The following is a 12,087-nucleotide window of genomic DNA, read 5'->3' on the forward strand; positions in this document are numbered from 1 at the left end:
CTTGAAACTCTTCATTGAATAAATTGCATAACACAGATCAATGATTTCAAGATCAACCATGTCAATTTAATCCAAATAATTATACAAAAAATATATAATAATAAACACACACACCCCCAACAGTTCTGCAATTTAACAACTTATCAGTATAATCTAAAATTTGGTGTTACAGCCTTATGCAAGATAACTTTATATACTGCTTAATGTACATCAACAGTTAAAAAATGCTTTCTGCTTATACAGTATCTTTGTATATATAATTATATTTTGTAAACACTCCAAATTTGGATACATTTTTACTTTAGTACAGATGTGTCCTAATACACTGCATATTGCACAAGATGGTCAGCACAAATGAGATGCTCAGAGGGGAGCAGCTTTCTGTATTGCACCTTTGTTGCATCAGAGACGCAGTGAAAAGCCGCTCACAGAGTACTATAAATGCTCGGCTGCGACTAACTGCACAGGAACTCATTTCACACACGTACAAAGCTGCAGATGAAGCGCAGCGAAACTTTGCATGAGGGAAAAAAGCAGCTGCTCGCATCAGACCCCTTTGTGCACATATAAGTTGTAAAACACCATTGCAGGTGGATCAAATAATGTACCGACGATTCCAAATAAAAACACTTTATTAAAAACATTACATAGCTATCAGAACGTCAGTATCGTGGCACACATTGTAACAAAGTCACATTCTATTAGTTTCCACCGTTTAAACCAGTGCCAGGAATTAATTAGCAGCATTAATGTATTGTTTCATACAGATAATACTTCACTCATACTTGGCTGAAATGGCAATATCCAGAAGTATGATTGTTAGTATAGGAGATTATTCAGCAAGGGAGCTGTGTTGTTAACAGCCCCAACGTTAACTGAGGCAGAAGAGATTCATTTCAACCTGTATCTGATTCCTGCAAAGTCCAGACTAATCAATAAAGATAAACACATTTTCCTGGGATCAAAGATAAAGAGTGACTGGGAACTGTGTAATAGATTCTATTGGGTATATGCAATTGCCGGCGAATCGCGGCAATTTTTCGCCCGTTTTTTAATTCGACACAATTCCACCGTCGAATTCCGGCAAGTGGGTGCCGGAATTCAACATATTCAATAAAAAACGGATTCGACAGTCCCGCTGTCAAAAAACGGCCGATTATGACGGATTTTGATTAGATTTTGAAAAAATGGGAAAAAACCCGGAAAAAAAATTGCGTGGGGTCCCCCCTCCAAAGCATAACCAGCCTCGGGCTCTTCGAGCCGGTCCTGGTTCTAAAAATCCGGGGGGAAAACTGACAGGGGATCCCCCGTATTTTTAAAACCAGCACCGGGCTCTGCGCCTGGTGCTGGTGCAAAAAATACGGGGGACAAAGAGAGTTTGGTTCACCCGTATTTTTTACACCAGCATCGGGCTCCACTAGCTGGGTAGATAATGCCACAGCCGGGGGTCACTTTTATACAGCGCCCTGCGGCCGTGGCATTAAATACGCAACTAGTCACCCCTGGCCGGGGTACCCTGGAGGAGTGGGGACCCCTTCAATCAAGGGGTCCCCCCCTCCAGCCACCGAAGGGCCAGGGGTGAAGCCCGAGGCTGTCCCCCCCATCCAAGGGCTGCGGATGGGGGGCTGATAGCCTTTTGAAAAAATGAAAGAATATTGTTTTTTCCAGTAGTACTACAAGTCCCAGCAAGCCTCCCCCGCAAGCTGGTACTTGGAGAACCACAAGTACCAGCATGCGGGAGAAAAATGGGCCCGCTGGTACCTGTAGTTCTACTGAAAAAAAAATACCCAAATAAAAACAGGAGACACACACCGTGAAAGTAAAACTTTATTTCACACCTACTGACACACACATACTTACCTATGTTGACCCGCCAACTGGCACGTCTCCAATGTCTCCGATGATCCGGGGTACCTGTGAATAAAATTATACTCACCTGATCCAGTGTCCAGATTATAATCCACGTACTTGGCAAAAAAAAAAAACGAACACCCGGACCAGGCCGACTGAAAGGGGTCCCATGTTTACACATGGGACCCCTTTCCCCGAATGCAGAGACCCCCGTGACTCCTGTCACAGAAAGGTCTCTTCAGCCAATCAGGAAGCGCCACTTCGTGGCACTCACCTGATTGGCTCTGCGCGTGGGTAACCCCACCGCTGACCGCAAAGTTCCCACCATTGAAACTAATGGAGGGAGCTGTGCGATGCGCTGTCTGCCAGCTCAGACGCGCATACAGCAATCAGGAGAGTGCCACGAAGTGGCGCTTCCTGATTGGCTGAAGGGACCCTCTGTGACAGCAGTCACGGGGGGGTCTCTGCATTCGGGGAAAGGGGTCCCATGTGTAAACATGGGACCCCTTTCAGTCTGCCTGGTCCGGGTGTTCATTTTTTTTTTTTTTTGCCAAGTACGTGGATTATAATAAAAGACCACAGGACATTGGATCAGGTGAGTATAATTTTATTTTCAGGTACACCGTGGATTCTACTTGGACAAGTGGACAGAGGTCGGCGTGTGAACATAGGTAAGTATGTGTGTGTCGACATGTGTGAAATAAAGTTTTACTCTCACGGTGTGCGTGTCCTGTTTTTATTTGGGTATTTTTTTTCCAGTAGAAGTACAGGTACCAGCGGGCCCATTTTTCTCCCGCATGCTGGTACTTGTGGTTCTCCAAGTACCAGCTTGCGGGGGAGGCTTGCTGGGACTTGTAGTACTACTGGAAAACAACATTCTTTCATTTTTTCAAAAGGCTATCAGCCCCCCATCCGCAGCCCTTGGTTGGGGGGGACAGCCTCGGGCTTCACCCCTGGCCCTTGGGTGGCTGGAGGGGGGGGACCCCTTGATTGAAGGGGTCCCCACTCCTCCAGGGTACCCCGGCTGTGGCATTATCTACCCAGCTAGTGGAGCCCGATGCTGGTGTTACAAATACGGGGGACCCCTACGCTTTTTGTCCCCCGTATTTTTTGCACCAGCACCAGGCGCAGAGCCCGGTGCTGGTTTTAAAAATACGGGGGATCCCATGTCAGTTTTCCCCCCGGATTTTTAGAACCAGGACCGGCTCGAAGAGCCTGAGGTTGGTTATGCTTAGGAGGGGGGACCCCACGCATTTTTTTTCCTGATTTTTACCATTCCATTAAAAAAAAATAAAAATAATAATAATAATAATAATAATAATATTTTTTTAAAAATAGACAAACCAAGTACCTAATCCCTTCTAATATAAATATATATGCTATTACCAATTAAAAAAACACAAAAAAAAACATGTTATTAAATTTTTTTATTAGATTCCGCCAGCAAAGTGTGGCGGATTGAAAATGACGAATTTACTGTCTAAAAGCACTGTTGTCGAATTTACAATCTTCAATTGAATATACTTTTGTCGAATTGCCGCATTTGTACCATTGCAGAAATGTCGAATTTGACAAATGTCGAATTTCAAAAAGTCAAATTTTGAAAGTCCGTTTTTTTTGCCGAAAAGTACTGAATTGCATTGTCAAATTTTTTTTGGGGGCGAAAATGTCCCGTTTTTCGACATTTTCGGGAATTCGACCGCAATTGCATATACCCCTGTCTGTACTTTTTGTTTCTCGATATGTGCCACTGTATCATACTCACTAGTTGCCGTATCCTCTTGCAGCCTATATCATCATCATTTAGATAAATAGCTTTGCTGTAAATATCAGTCCCACTGGCCATATGCAATTTGTATGCTGCTGCGGGTTCTCAGCGTGTGACACTACCTAAGCATCCAGGAGTCCCGCTAATAGGATGGCCGCTCTGTAAAGTCTTAGGGGTATATTCAGTTAGCAGCGATAACGGACTTTTCCAGCGAAAAGTCTAATTTTCGCGCGAAAAACCGGACTTTTCCGGCGAAACGCAATTACAGCCTATTCAATTTGCATGGAAAATTTATTGGTGATAATTTTTTCACTAATTTCACTTCACCTACTCTGAAGCAGGTGAAAAGTTGGGAAAAGTCACTATTTTAAATTAAAAATGCTTGGATATGGTACAGAACTCCTGGGACACCCCCCTTAATGACTAATTAGGCACGTTGAAGTTTTTAATTATTTTTAATTGGCCAATAATGACATGTCATTTTTGGTGTGAAAAAGTACAAAGTGATGGAAATTGGGGTTCAAGGTATGGGACAGGTATATTGGGGTGCTTTATGAGTGAGACAGGTGTTTTTAGGCTTGCAGATGGGAGTAATCGGTCTGTTTCCACTTTTTTTTTTAAATACCCTAAGATGACCCAAATATATACTTATACCCATTTTCATGTACCCCAAATTTAATGAGAGCATTTATTTTGCTCAAAAAAACTTGCTTTCTATCATTTTTTTGCATTTTTAAAAAAAATGCATATAACCGCTATTTCATACAATTTAAGTCCCCAAAAACTTTCTAATGTGATCTCTAACACACTTCTCTTATGTTTTCCTATGTTAGTTTAGCATTTTTTGGGGTACAGGCTGATTTCCCCATTTTCACCTGCACTTTTCACTGCAAGAATTTTCACGTGAAACCCGTTTGGAATTAAATAGGTCGAAAAACGGAGCGTTTTCGCAGCAATTTTCGCCCGATTTCCGCGAAAAAATTTTGGGCGAAAAATTGCCGCGAACTTGCGGATGATTGAATACACTAGTTACAGAGCAGATTGGCTGGACAAAAGTCCCAGGTGATTGTATAATTATGGAAGGAGTCCTTAACGCAAATCGTCACGATCACGTAACTGTCTCAAAAGGAATGGCTTCACCTCTCCAGTGCTGTTATTTAATCACCAGGTAACAGCAACCTCGTCTTTTTATAAATATATAGACTCAGTCGCACACAGATGTACAACTGTCACACATCCCAGTGGTTCTGATTCAGAGATGTACAGTATATAAAGCTGCAGGAGGCATCTGCAGCAAAAAAGACGCCTACAGCATGCATCGCAGATCAGAGTGCTATGCTGAAAACATAGCAACAGATCACCATCGCTCGTGATGATCGCAGCCCTCAGTGTAAGCCTGAGCTAATCAACACAGGCTGGTGGAACTGATCTACCAGGGTCAGGGAATCTGCATCCGAAGACGCAGACCCTGGGCTCGACATGCCGACAAAACGGAGTGACACACACCTGTTTTGTAGAACAGTCCCTGGCGCCACCCCCCAAATGACTGACATGTTGCAACTGCAAGTGACACCTCAGGACCCATTCTGCACATGCGCAGAACAGGTCCTTTGTGTGCACAGACCAACAAACATCAGAGATGTACATATACCATTGGTTTTACTTACATCTATGAATCATGCCCAGTGTATGCTACCAATGCAGTTCAATTGCTCCCAGATGTTTCATTTATGCTAATAAGGTGCTTGTTTAAAAAATAAAAATAAAAAGTGCAGTGCAGCAGAGTTGAACGGCACCAGGCGCTCTGAAAGGGGCTATTTGGCGTAACTGAAGCAACAGTAAAAAAGGACACCTCTGTAGTTTGCATTATCTAAAGCCATCATGCTAATGAGAACCTAGTGAATGATTGAAGAATATGGCGATTACTGACATCAGTGGCTGCACCTTGGCACAAGTAGATGAAGACATCCTACACTGTACAGTCACCCGCAGACCATTACATATGCATTGCCACTTTCTGAAGATCTATGGGAAGGACGAGATGAGAAACCAAAGTCGTTTGTCTATCCCACTTCATTAAAGGAGTGTTTATATGTAATATGTTGGCATGAAAATGGATCAGAAAAAATAAGAATTTACTTACCGATAATTCTATTTCTCGGAGTCCGTAGTGGATGCTGGGGTTCCTGAAAGGACCATGGGGAATAGCGGCTCCGCAGGAGACAGGGCACAAAAGTAAAGCTTTCCGATCAGGTGGTGTGCACTGGCTCCTCCCCCTATGACCCTCCTCCAAGCCAGTTAGGTACTGTGCCCGGACGAGCGTACACAATAAGGGAGGAATTTTGAATCCCGGGTAAGACTCATACCAGCCACACCAATCACACCGTACAACTTGTGATCTAAACCCAGTTAACAGTATGATAACAGCGGAGCCTCTGAAAAGATGGCTCACAACAATAATAACCCGATTTTTGTAACTATGTACAAGTATTGCAGATAATCCGCACTTGGGATGGGCGCCCAGCATCCACTACGGACTCCGAGAAATAGAATTATCGGTAAGTAAATTCTTATTTTCTCTATCGTCCTAGTGGATGCTGGGGTTCCTGAAAGGACCATGGGGATTATACCAAAGCTCCCAAACGGGCGGGAGAGTGCGGATGACTCTGCAGCACCGAATGAGAGAACTCCAGGTCCTCCTTAGCCAGGGTATCAAATTTGTAGAATTTAGCAAACGTGTTTGCCCCTGACCAAGTAGCTGCTCGGCAAAGTTGTAAAGCCGAGACCCCTCGGGCAGCCGCCCAAGATGAGCCCACCTTCCTTGTGGAATGGGCATTTACATATTTTGGCTGTGGCAGGCCTGCCACAGAATGTGCAAGCTGAATTTTATTACACATCCAACTAGCAATAGTCTGCTTAGAAACAAGAGCACCCAGTTTGTTGGGTGCATACAGGATAACAGCAAGTCAGTTTTCCTGACTCCAGCCGTCCTGGAACATATTTTCAGGGCCCTGACAACATCTAGCAACTTGGAGTCCTCCAAGTCCCTAGTAGGTGCAAGGCACCACAATAAGCTGGTTCAGGTGAAACACTGACACCACCTTAGGGAGAGAACTGGGGACGAGTCCGCAGCTCTGCCCTGTCCGAATGGACAAACAGATATGGGCTTTTTTGAGAAAAAACCACCAATTTGACACTCGCCTGGTCCAGGCCAGGGCCAAGAGCATGGTCACTTTTCATGTGAGATGCTTCAAATCCACAGATTTGACTGGTTTTAAACCAATGTGATTTGAGGAATCCCAGAACTACGTTGAGATCCCACAGTGCCACTGGAGGCACAAAAGGGGGTTGTATATGCAATACTCCCTTGACAAACTTCTGGACTTCAGGAACTGAAGCCAATTCTTTCTGGAAGAAAATCGACAGGGCCGAAATTTGAACCTTAATGGACCCCAATTTGAGGCCCATAGACACTCCTGTTTGCAGGAAATGCAGGAAACGACCGAGTTGAAATTTCTTTGTGGGGCCTTCCTGGCCTCACACCACGCAACATATTTTCGCCACATGTGGTGATAATGTTGTGCGGTCACCTCCTTTCTGGCTTTGACCAGGGTAGGAATGACCTCTTCCGGAATGCCTTTTTCCCCTAGGATCCGGCTTTCCACCGCCATGCCGACAAACGCAGCTGCGGTAAGTCTTGGAACAGACATGGTACTTGCTGAAGCAAGTCCCTTCTTAGCGGCAGAGGCCATAAGACCTCTGTAAGCATCTCTTGAAGTTCCGGGTACCAAGTCCTTCTTGGCCAATCCGGAGCCATGAGTATAGTTCTTACTCCTCTACGTCTTATAATTCTCAGCACCTTAGGTATGAGAAGCAGAGGAGGGAACACATACACCGACTGGTACACCCACGGTGTTACCAGAACGTCCACAGCTATTGCCTGAGGGTCTCTTGACCTGGCGCAATACCTGTCCCGTTTTTTGTTCAGACGGGACGCCATCATGTCCACCTTTGGTATTTCCCAACGGTTTACAATCATGTGGAAAAAACTTCCAGATGAAGTTTCCACTCTCCCGGGTGGAGGTCGTGCCTGCTGAGGAAGTCTGCTTCCCAGTTTCCATTCCCGGGATGAAACACTGCTGACAGTGCTATCACATGATTTTCCGCCCAGCGAAAAGTCCTTGCAGTTTTTGCCATTGCCCTCCTGCTTCTTGTGTCGCCCTGTCTGTTTACGTGGGCGACTGCCGTGATGTTTTTCCCACTGGATCAATACCGGCTGACCTTGAAGCAGAGGTCTTGCTAAGCTTAGAGCATTATAAATATACCCTTAGCTCCAGTATATTTATGTGGAGAAAAGTCTCCAGACTTGATCACACTCCCTGGAAATTTTTTCCTTGTGTGACTGCTCCCCAGCCTCTCGGGCTGGGCTCCGTGGTCACCAGCATCCAATCCTGAATGCCGAATCTGCGGCCCTCTAGAAGATGAGCACTCTATAACCACCACAGGAGAGACACCCTTGTCCTTGGATATAGGGTTATCCGCTGATGCATCTGAAGATGCGATCCGGACCATTTGTCCAGCAGATCCCACTGAAAAGTTCTTGCGTGAAATCTGCCGAATGGAATTGCTTCGTAGGAAGCCACCATTTTTACCAGGACCCTTGTGCAATGATGCACTGTTTTTAGGAGGTTCCTGACTAGCTCGGATAACTCCCTGGCTTTCTCTTCCGGGAGAAACACCTTTTTCTGGACTGTGTCCAGAATCATCCCTAGGCACAGCAGACGTGTCGTCGGGATCAGCTGCGATTTTGGAATATTTAGAATCCACCCGTGCTGTTGTAGCAGTATCCGAGATAGTGCTACTCCGACCTCCAACTGTTCCCTGGACTATGCCCTTATCAGGAGATCGTCCAAGTAAGGGATAATTAAGACGCCTTTTCTTCGAAGAAGAATCATCATTTCGGCCATTACCTTGGTAAAGACCCGGGGTGCCGTGGACAATCCAAACGGCAGCGTCTGAAACTGATAGTGACAGTTCTGCACCACGAACCTGAGGTACCCTTAGTGAGAAGGGCAAATTTGGGACATAGAGGTAAGCATCCCTGATGTCCCGGGACACTATATAGTCCCCTTCTTCCTGGTTCGTTATCACTGCTCTGAGTGACTCCATCTTGATTTGAACCTTTGTAAGTGTTCAAAAAATTTTTTAGAATAAGTCTCACCTAGCCTTCTGGCTTCAGTACCACAATATAGTGTGGAATAATACCCCTTTTCTTGTAGTAGGAGGGGTAATTTAATTATCACCTGCTGGGAATACAGCTTGTGAATTTTTTCCCATACTGCCTCCTTGTCGGAGGGAGACCTTGGTAAAGCAGACTTCAGGAGCCTGCGAAGGGGAAACGTCTCGACATTCCAATCTGTACCCCTGGGATACTACTTGTAGGATCCAGGGGTCCTGTACGGTCTCAGCGCCATGCTGAGAACTTGTCAGAAGCGGTGGAACGCTTCTGTTCCTGGGAATGGGCTGCCTGCTGCAGTCTTCTTCCCTTTCCTCTATCCCTGGGCAGATATGATCTTATAGGGACGAAAGGACTGAGGCTGAAAAGACGGTGTCTTTTTCTGCAGATATGTGACTTAGGGTAAAAACGGCGGATTTTCCAGCAGTTGCCGTGGCCACCAGGTCCGATGGACCGACCCCAAATAACTCCTCTTCCTTTATACGGCAATACACCTTTGTGCCGTTTGGAATCTGCATCACCTGACCACTGTCGTGTCCATAACATCTTCTGGCAGATATGGACATCGCATTTACTCTTGATGCCAGAGTGCAAATATCCCTCTGTGCATCTTGCATATATAGAAATGCATCCTTTAAATGCTCTATAGTCAATAAAATACTGTCCCTGTCAAGGGTATCAATATTTTTAGTCAGGGAATCCGACCAAGCCACCCCAGCTCTGCACATCCAGGCTGAGGCGATCGCTGGTCGCAGTATAACACCAGTATGTGTGTATATACTTTTTATGATATTTTCCAGCCTCCTGTCAGCTGGTCCTTGAGGACGGCCCTATCTATAGACGGTACCGCCACTTGTTTTGATAAGCGTGTGAGCGCCTTATCCACCCTAAGGGGTGTTTCCCAACGCGCCCTAACTTCTGGCGGGAAAGGGTATACCGCCCATAATTTTCTATCGGGGGGAACCCACGCATCATCACACACTTTATTTAATTTATCTGATTCAGGAAAAACTACGGTAGTTTTTTCACATCCCACATAATACCCTCTTTTGTGGTACTTGTAGTATCAGAAATATGTAACACCTCCTTCATTGCCTTTAACGTGTGGCCCTAATAAGGAATACGTTTGTTTATTCACCGTCGACACTGGATTCAGTGTCCCTGTCTGTGTCTGTGTCGACCGACTAAAGTAAACGGGCGTTTTAAAACCCCCGACGGTGTTTTTGAGACGTCTGGACCGGTACTAATTGTTTGTCGGCCGTCTCATGTCGTCAACCGACCTTGCAGCGTGTTGACATTATCACGTAATTTCCTAAATAAGCCATCCATTCCGGTGTCGACTCCCTAGAGAGTGACATCACCATTACAGGCAATTGCTCCGCCTCCTCACCAACATCGTCCTCATACATGTCGACACACACGTACCGACACACAGCACACACACAGGGAATGCTCTGATAGAGGACAGGACCCACTAGCCCTTTGGAGAGACAGAGGGAGAGTTTACCAGCACACACCAAAAACGCTATAATTATATAGGGACAACCTTATATAAGTGTTTTCCCTTATAGCATCTTTTTTATATATTTCTAACGCCAATTTAGTGCCCCCCCTCTCTGTTTTAACCCTGTTTCTGTAGTGCAGTGCAGGGGAGAGCCTGGGAGCCTTCCCTCCAGCCTTTCTGTGAGGGAAAATGGCGCTGTGTGCTGAGGAGATAGGCCCCGCCCCTTTTTCGGCGGCCTCGTCTCCCGCTCTTAACGGATTCTGGCAGGGGTTAAATATCTCCATATAGCCTCCGGAGGCTATATGTGAGGTATTTTTAGCCAAAATAGGTATTCATTTGCCTCCCAGGGCGCCCCCCTCCCAGCGCCCTGCACCCTCAGTGACTGCCGTGTGAAGTGTGCTGAGAGGAAAATGGCGCACAGCTGCAGTGCTGTGCGCTACCTTTAGAAGACTGAGGAGTCTTCTGCCGCCGATTCTGGACCTCTTCTTACTTCAGCATCTGCAAGGGGGCCGGCGGCAAGGCTCCGGTGACCATCCAGGCTGTACCTGTGATCGTCCCTCTGGAGCTGATGTCCAGTAGCCAAGAAGCCAATCCATCCTGCACGCAGGTGAGTTCACTTCTTCTCCCCTAAGTCCCTCGTTGCAGTGATCCTGTTGCCAGCAGGACTCACTGTAAAATAAAAAACCTAAGCTAAACTTTTCTAAGCAGCTCTTTAGGAGAGCCACCTAGATTGCACCCTTCTCGGCCGGGCACAAAAATCTAACTGGCTTGGAGGAGGGTCATAGGGGGAGGAGCCAGTGCACACCACCTGATCAGAAAGCTTTACTTTTGTGCCCTGTCTCCTGCGGAGCCGCTATTCCCCATGGTCCTTTCAGGAACCCCAGCATCCACTAGGACGATAGAGAAACAAAAATGAATATCCCTGCTAAGAACAATTATTGTAGAACTGCAGTATGATGTGTATAAAAGTGGTGATGGGTCTACTACCAAGCTACTATAAGACAAAAGAACCAGTGGGCTTAACAATATTTGCCTAAGGGAGCCAAAAGGTGTAGCAGCAATTTGTTGAGCCTGTGGTATACCTAAACGTGCACCAACAAGACACTACTGAGAAGGGCTGGTTTGCCAAACAATAACACATTATATATATCTCAGCACTGACCCAAAGCTTAATTGATTAAAGCGGATATACATTATAGAGCAAACCCCAATCTTCATTAATATTACATGGAGAGCTATGTATTCTTAGGTCAGCAAATGTTGCAGCAGTGTAATTTTGGTTTATACTTCTTCAATAAAATATCAGAATATAATTCTCAGTCACAACAAAAGAAATATCAATATCCTAAATCCCCATCATTAAACTTTGTACATTTTCACCTGCTAATTTATGTTCACTTACTGTAAAATACATTTTGTGTCCAGTATCACCTTTACACCATTATCAATGTTCCTGCCTAGCCAATGGATTACATTTTTTTGTTCATTTTTGTTACAAAAAAATAAACATGGCAGATTATAATTTATATAATTAAATTGTCTGAAAGAAATGGCAAAAAGCCTTGGCATTTCTTACTGTGACAGTCTAATTTAAGTAAATTGAAGTACCTCAATTTTGAGGCAATAATAGGAAAGATCTGCCAAGGAACAACTTGCTAAAATGTTCCGGCACTATTAACAGGCTTTGTCAGGACACCCAACAGGGAACAGATTTAAGTCTCCGATTTG

General features: G+C 45.2%; 1 protein-coding gene across 4 annotated transcripts in view; it reads right to left on the reverse strand.

Moving 5' to 3' along the window:
• Positions 1-12,087, reverse strand: part of NECTIN3 (nectin cell adhesion molecule 3) — a 408,487-nt gene that overhangs the window by 297,932 nt on the left and 98,468 nt on the right. The window lies entirely within an intron of this gene.

Source organism: Pseudophryne corroboree, chromosome 2 (genome assembly GCF_028390025.1).
Source record: "Pseudophryne corroboree isolate aPseCor3 chromosome 2, aPseCor3.hap2, whole genome shotgun sequence".
Taxonomy (NCBI): domain Eukaryota; kingdom Metazoa; phylum Chordata; class Amphibia; order Anura; family Myobatrachidae; genus Pseudophryne; species Pseudophryne corroboree.